Genomic DNA, 8,706 nt, shown 5'->3' with positions numbered 1-8,706 from the left:
AGGAAATCAGGAGACATATTAAAATAGGGAAGTCTGCAATCAGGGATATCTCCAAATTATTGAGGAGCAATGAAATCAGTCTGTGGATAAAGGTACATCTGATTCAGCCCATGTTCTTTCTGATCACTTACTATGCATCTAGGAGCTGGACAATGAATAAAAATGATAGAAGAATAACATATTCCTTTGAGTTGTGATGTTGGAGAAGACTACTGAATATTCCATGGTCTGTCAAAAAAATAACCAACTCTATCTAGGAGAAAGCACAGCCAGAATGTTCCTTAGAGGCAGAGATGTTGAATCTCTATCTTACATACTTCAGACATGTTGCTAGGAGAAGCTATTCGTTAGGGGCATCGTGCTTGGAGAGGTGGAGGGTCTGCAAACGAGAGGAATACCCTCAACCAGGTGAACTCTACAATAACTGTTGAAATGGAAATGGAAATGGAAATGGAAATGGAAAGATAGTGTAAGAAAGAACAGGAGTCAGATCAGTCGTTCATAGTGTTGTTATGGGTTGTATTCAGCTGGACAGCACTTAGTAACAATAGTGGTGGCAGGAGAATGCAGTGCTTTCTTGCTCTGTTTGAATGGCCTCTTAGTCTTATAGGTTTCATATAGACATAATTAAGTTCTCAGAATTTCCTATTCTTGTCAATTTTAGCCATAATTTGTTATTATACACACAGTTAAATGTTATTGCATTATTAATAAAATGCAAACAGAAATTCTTCTGGTACTCTCTTCTTTCAGCCAGGATCCATATAATATCAGCAATGATATGCACAATTTCTTCTTAAACAACCTGAACTTCTGTAATTTCTCTCAAGATACTGTTCTAGATGGTTTGGGGTGATCTTTAGCAATATTTTGCTTGTATGTAATGGTAATAATATTGTTTGATAATTTTCACATTCTGTTAGGTCACCTTTTTTGGTAATTGGAATAAATATTAATTTCTTTTAATTAGGCAACAGTTGTGCTTCAAAGTTCCTGGAATGCACTAAGTATGTCTAGGGCCACATCTGTTAGTTGAAACATGTCAATTGATACCACATTGATTCCTGGGCCTTATTTTTTGCCAATATTATCAGTGTAACTTGATCTTCCTTTGCTGCTTAAGATACTTAATGAATTTTTTCTATATCAATCAATTCTTTATGATTCACTGACTCTGTATTCCACCCATCTTCTTTTGATGTTTCCTGAAACATTTAAGATTCTCTCCATAGTGTTTCTCAATACTGCAACTTGAGGCTTGAGTATTTTTTAGTTCTTTCAACTCCAGAATGTGGAACAAGTTCTCTTTTCATTCTCCAACTTCTGCAAGTAATAATTACTTTTGTCCTCTTGTGTTGCCCTTTGAAATTTTCTGTTCATCTCTTTTACTTTGGTACACTTTGTTCTGACTTTTTTACACTCTAGTATAATTTTCATAATCTTTATTGACATAAATTTTAGTCTTTTCTTTCTTTCTTTAATTGTAATATCCTTGTGTTTTCTTCATTGAATATATCTTTGATGTCATCCCATAACTCATCTGGTCTTTGACCATTAGTATTCAATACTTTTTACCTATTCTGGAGATGATTTTTAAATTCAGTGGATAAACTCAAGGCCATGTTTTGGTTCTTGAAGACATCTTCTCATTTTCTTCAACTTCAGTTTGAACTTGCTCATGAGTAATTGATTATGTGTTCCACAGAAAGAGGTTGACCTGTATTTGACTGCTGATATTGATTGATCTTCCTCAATTAACTCTTTTCACAGACTCAGTCAGTTGTATTTCTGTGCAGTCAGTTCATAAAGTGAGGTCCACATGTCACGTTGTCTTTGCTACATTTTAGAAAACACATTTTCTATGAATAGACCATTGATTATACAAAATTATATCATTCTGTCTCCAGCCTCATTTCTCTCATCCAGTCTATACTTTCTGGCTACTATTTATTCCTCATCCTTTCTAATTATTGTATTCAAGTTCCTAATAATTATTAATGCATTTTGATTGCATGCTTTGTCAATTTCAGATGGCATTCTCTGATTTTCTTCATAGTGGAAATGTAGTGAGGGGCTGATCACCACCTGTGTTCTCAATGGGAAGATTCATTTCCTTATAAAAAGAAAGATGAAAGAATTAGTAGCAACCAAAACTAAAAACATGAACAAAACTCAAACAAGCCTCTGTACTGATTAGATTAATGATAATCCTAAGAATAATAGAGTAAATTGCATTAAAATTTATTGCTATTGTGATGTCTCTTTAAGGGAGCTCCAGTGGTCTAGTGGCAACAAGCTGCACTGCAAACCTGAAGGTACACAGTTCGAGGCCACCAGCTGTTCCATGGGAGATGGATGGGTAATATCCTCCCATGAGATTAACTGCCTCTGAAAGCCCGCAAGAGGGTCAGCTACAGGTTGATTCTGACTCTATGGTACACAACAATACAAGGACATGATGTCACTTTAGAATCAGGAAAAGGTAAGAAGAATTGGTGCATTTAAGTTATGGCGTTTGTGAAGAATATTTAATATACCATGGACATCCAGAAGAATTAGCTAATCTAATGGAAGAAATGAATCCACAATGCTTTGTAGAAGCAACGATAGTGAGACTTCATCTCATGAACTTGAACATGTTATGAGGAGGAATAATTCCTTGGAGAAAAGGCATTGCACTTGGTATAGTAAAGAGTCAATTAAATAAAAAAAGAATCTCAGCAAGAGAAACTTATACAGTAACTGCAATAATGGGGTTAAACTTAGCAACTATTGTAAGGTGGCACAAGATTTAACAGGGTTTCATTCTGTACAAAGAGTTGCCATTGGTTGACACTGACTCAAGGGTATTTAGCAACGACAAATGACGTCCCAAAAGCTTTCCTGGCTTCTTATGTTATCTAATTTAATGCTCACAATATCTTTTGTAGAGTTATTTATTACTATTAATTCTATTTTATAGGAGATTAAACTGAAGTTCCAAGAGATAAACTTATTGTTTGAAATCACATAATAAGTAGCACAGCCAATATTACAATGCAGGTCTGGTCTGAGCTCTTAACTACTATGCACATGATATTATTACCAGACATATAAGTAGCTTAACTTTCAGCAACCACTCCATCATATGAGCCAGAGCAGAGTTTGGCCCCTTTGCAAATGTACTTCTCATGTCCCTGACTGTTTTATTGCTGTACTCTGATACCTAGAACCACATTATTGGTACTAAGACTACACATTTCATTGACATTTTTAGGCCAAGAGCTGATCATGGCACAGACACCAGGAAAGTCTATCCTATAATGTGGGACTTCTCTGAAAAGAACCTTTAGTTAAAAAAATCCATCATAAGACTAGCCAAATGTCCTGAGAATTGACATTTTTTCTTAAATACTCTTCCACTCATTCTTCCTTTCTTTCCTCTCTGGCTCAAAGTGGATATATCTGCTTGGCACTCTGTTGACCCTCCAGCTGCCTTTGGAGCTGACCCCATTTCCCTGTCAGGTGTTATCTATAATTAATCTCCTGCAGGTGTGATTCATTTTATCATCTCCTTCTTTGAGGATCCACATTAGGGAATTCAGGGATTTCAATAAATCTGCTTATGTTTAAAACATGTATCACTTCCAGAGTCAACACAATCTAGATACATGTTTGAGGATGGGAAATCCTGCTTGCTGTAAATGATGAAAAGTACTAGAAATATTTAAAGTAATCAAATGGAACATAATTACACTAAGTACATTTTTAAAAGTTCATTAGAAATACATCCACAATGTTAATTTTAAAGCACTGCTATTCTAAGCTAGGTTAGAAATAGGACAATTTGAATGTCTTATTATTTTAAATAATAGTCAACGTATTTAATGGAACTTTGTTTTCACAAACTACACAGTGAAATATAAATTCCCTATAAGACATAGCACGTATTTCTTAAAGTTTTTGTGGGTTTTTATTTTGTGTGGGTTGTTATTGGGGATTTTTTTTGAGCTTAAATGTATGTGGTGCTAAATTCTGTGGTTTCAGCAATGAATAGACAGTGTCCTGCCCTTACTGAAGGGAAACAATAAGGGTAAGTGGGGTGGGCCGTATGCATTTTAGATAGAATTCTTGAAAAGTCCTAATGAGTTAATTGATATTTCAGCTAAAATTTGAAAAATAGGAGCTAGGAGGAGTTAGTCATGCAAAGAGAGTATTACACACTCTTTTAATTGCCATCAAATAAGTTTGTTTTCATAGTTACTCTCCCTTGGATTTTCAAGGTTGTAAATCATAATGGCTCTGTGGACTGGGGAAATTATCAAAACAATATCGCCAATATCACACACTAGCAAAATCCTGCTGAAGGTAATCTAGAAACTACTGGAAAATAACATTGACAGAGAACTACCAGAAATACAAACTGGGTTTAGAAGAGGTCGTGGCACTAGCTATATTATTGCCAATGTCAGATGGATCTTGGCAGAAAGCAAATAGAACCAGAGGAATGTCTATCAGTGTTTTATTGACTATGCAAAAGCATTTGACTGTGTGTGGATCACAACAAATTGTAGCTAACCTTGGGGAAAATGGGAATCCCAGAACACTTGATTGTGCTTATACTAGACCAGGAAGCAGTCCTCAGAACAGAGCAGGGAAACACTGCATGGTTCAGACTCAGCAAGGGAGTGTGTCAGGGATGCATCCTGTCTCCATACTTTTCAATCTATACACAGAACAGATCATTCAAGAAGCAGGGCTTTATGAGAAGGAATGTGGCATCAGGACTGGAGGATGGTTCAACAACCTTAAATGTAGATGATACCACCTTGTTTGCTGAAACTGAAGATCTGAGTGCTGGCTACAGAAGTTCAAAGACTAGATTTCAAGGTATATTGAAGATCAACCTCAAGAAGACAAAGATTCAAACCACTGGGCCGACTGGTAGAACCATGATAGATAGAAAAGAGACTGAAGTTGTTAACAATTACAGCTTTCACAGCTACACAATCAACACTCCTTAACATCAGAAGTCAGGAAATCAAAAGATGAATTGCTCTGGGAAGATCTGCTCTCATCGACCTATCCAGAGTGCTGAAAAGTAACAATGTCAGTCTAGAGGTGTGCCTAATCTAGGCCATGGTCTTTGCAATTATTTGCTATGAATCAGAGAGCTGGACAACGTCTAAGGATGACAGAAGAATCAGTGTCTTCAAATTGTGATGCTGTAGAAGAATCTTGAATATACCATGGACTTCCAAGAAAAAAAATAGACCAGGTTTTCCTTGGAAGCTAGTATTTCGAAGCTCTGTCTCACATACTTTGGGCATGTAGCCAGGAGAGACCGGTCCTTGGAGGAAGATACATGCTTGAAAGTGTAGGGGGAGAATGCAGGAGAGGGGGACCCCAGATGAGATGGATTGATACCGTAACTGGGGCAATGAGGCTTGGTGTGTCAGAATTAATGAGACTGGCTCAGGACAGGGCAGGCTTCAGAGCTGCTGTACATAGGGCCATTGTGCGTGACTGGTGACTTGATAGCACATAAAAACAACAACAACAAATCTTAATGGGAGAATATCCTCTATCTTTCCCTCTCACACACACTAGTAGATTCCAGGTGGCAGAGATGCTCAGTCTTTTGGGTTAGCTGTGCAAAATGCTATAGACAAAGTGTAGTAAGTTCAAAGAAGACTGAGGTGGGGAGAATTTGGCTGATAGGGAGAACTGTAAGTAAATGGGGATGGTTCAAGCAAAGGGATTGAGTTGAGTCCATTACTTGGGAAGGATGACCGAAGTAATTTCATTACAAATTTGTCAGATGGTATTGAAAAGTTTGGATTTTATTTTCATTTAATCCACACTGGTGTACTAAAGACTCTGACAAGTCTTTCAGTAAGGCATTCACTTCCAAGTTTCCAAAGCTTAATTAACCAAACTGCTCTGTTAATAGCAAATATCTTCCTGGAAAGTTGCATAGAAGGCAAACTTAATAATTTGGTTAATTTAAGGTAGTTACTACATTGAGAAAACAAGTGGTCTGTGATAGAAGGTCTCTGAGACACATTTGCAAACAATATATTAGGATTCACAAGAATGTGTAATACATACTTTTCCTCCTTTGAAGAGAAATTGTCTAAATTATTAATCTGACTCCACTGTTAAATAACTAGATACTTGTAGTGAAGTACTTCAATTGTCTGTGCCTCAGTTTTCTCACCTGTAAAATGAAGAAAAATATTAATTTAAATTATTAAAGGAGAATCCCACAAAGATCAAGTGTGTGAATATATATATAAAGTTCTTTGAACACAGAAAGCTCACAATAGCCATGATTATTGTTATTTGTGATATCTTGTTTAATCTAAAAATGTCCAATTTTTTCTATTAATATTCAGGGGTTGGGGTTTTTTGGTCCCTTTTCTTTCTTTTTCTTGTTCTCAAACAGACAAACAAAACCAACACATCATAAAACAAAACAAAAACACACAAGCAAATGAACCACAAAATATTACCTTTTAGTTAGATCCAAATCATAACTAACCTTCCAGTTGCTTTTCCTCACAAAGGAGGTTACCCACTTTCTTGTACTTTCACTTCTTTAAACCTGATCTAGTTCTGCTCCACTTGCTTCACTCACGGTTTGTCTACACAGGATATGTAGCCTCACACTGGAAATTACAAGAAGATTCTTTCTTATGCTGCTCACTCAGGGTCACTGTTGCTTTGTCGTAAGATGAATATACTCTGAAGAGCTGGCTGTTAGGACACTTCTGACCTGTAATTCTCCTTTGAGTTTGATGTCTTCCTCCAGTCTGTGTCTGATCTAACTCTTCATTTGGCCTTTTGGAGCTCAAGGTTCCAGGACTGCCAACTGTGTCTGTTTCACTTGGTTTCTCTGTTTTTTGGTGTAGGGGAATCACGTGGTGCTATGATGAAGCCACTATATGACAGATATTTTTCCCCTTGATAGTATATTAATATTGACTTAATATTGAAGAAATAAGAGGGTTCAGGAAAAGTTTCTTCATTTTAATTGTTCCTTGTGTTTATTCATTGTTGCACACTTTCTTTCCACTTCTCTCCCCCTCTCCCAGCCTACCCAACAATGTACCCATTGTTGCAGATTGTTCTCATATATATAATAAATAACCATATATTCCTTTTGGATAGTTCTTCCCCTCATTTGTTCTAATGCCATGTTCATTATCTAACCACTCTTTCCCCATTCCCTTCCCAACTCCCCCATATCTTTCCTATTTTATAACAGTGGTATTTTGCAGTATTTATCCTGTTGTGGCTGAGATATTTCACTTAGCATAATGTATGTTTCACTTAGCATAATGTCCTCAAGGCTCCTCCATGTTGTGTAATGTTTTACTATCTCATTATTTTTCAGTGTTGCATAGTATCCCATGAGTAGAATGTACCATAGTTTTTCCATCCATTGATTTATTGATGGATCCTTGGGTAGCTTCCATCTCTTTGCTATTGTGAATGATGTAGCAAGATTACATGGGGGTGTATACATCTTTTTGAGTTGTGGCTCTGATTTCTTTAAGGTTTATTTCCAATAGTGGAATTTCTGAGTCAAATGATATTTCTATTTCCAACTTTTTAGAAAGAAACTGCCTCCCATAGTGGTTGTATTATTTTGTATTCCAACCAGCAATTAATAAAATTTCCAGTCTCTCCACAACCTCACAAGCAGTTGTTGTTTGCTTCCCTGTTAAACTTTGCTATTGTTCCTGATGTGAGATGATATATCATAGTTGTTTTGATTTACATATCTCTGAAAGCTAGGTATTTTGAACATTTCTTCATGTGTTTGTTTGCTTCTTTGAATGTCTTCTTGGGTAAATTGTTTATTCATATAATGTCCCCATTTTGTGATTGGGTTGTTTATCTTTTTCTTGTTGAGGTGCTATAGTATTCTATAAATTGTAGATATAACTTCTTGCTAAAAAATTTGGAGAATGAAATAATATACAATGTTCATGGATAAGAAGACTCAATATCATGAAAATGACAATTCTATGAAAGATGATCAACAAGTTCAATGCAATCCCAATACAGATACTAATTTCATTCTTCAATAATATGTAAAAGACGATTTCCAATTTTATCTGTAATGGAAAGAGATCTCAAATAAGTAAAACATTACTGAAAAAGAGAAACATTGTAGGCAGCATCACACTCTCTGACCTCAAATCCTACTGCAAAAGCTATGGTGGTCAAGTAAGCATGGTTCATGTACAGCAACAAACAAATAAATCAATGTAATACAATTAAGAACACAGAAATTAGCTGATCCATGTATGGTCAACTGATCTTTGACAGTTCCTCTTTAACAAATGTTGTTGTTGTTATTAGGTGCTATAAAGGGGCTTGCAATTCACTGCAACCTGTAAGTTGTACAACAACTCTGAACCCTGCTTTATCCTGAACAAACCTAATTGTCTCTAGTACACCTATCCTCATTACCCCAGTTACTGAGTCACTCCATCTCACCCAGGGTCTTCCTCTTTTGCGCTGTCCCTCCATTTTTCCAAGAATGATGTCTCTCTCCAAGGACTGGTCTCTCCTGGAAAAATGTCCAAATTATCAAAGCATGTCATATGGAGGGTCAGAATCCTTGAAACCATTCTCTTAGCAGTCCATGGTGTATTCAATAATCTTTTCCAAAACCACAGACCACAGGCATCAATTCTCTTTCTATAGTCCGTA

The sequence above is a fragment of the Elephantulus edwardii genome, unplaced genomic scaffold (genome assembly GCF_000299155.1).
Source record: "Elephantulus edwardii isolate Elephantulus edwardi_28Jun2011 unplaced genomic scaffold, EleEdw1.0 scaffold00149, whole genome shotgun sequence".
NCBI classification, from domain to species: domain Eukaryota; kingdom Metazoa; phylum Chordata; class Mammalia; order Macroscelidea; family Macroscelididae; genus Elephantulus; species Elephantulus edwardii.
This window is presented reverse-complemented; position numbering follows the sequence as displayed.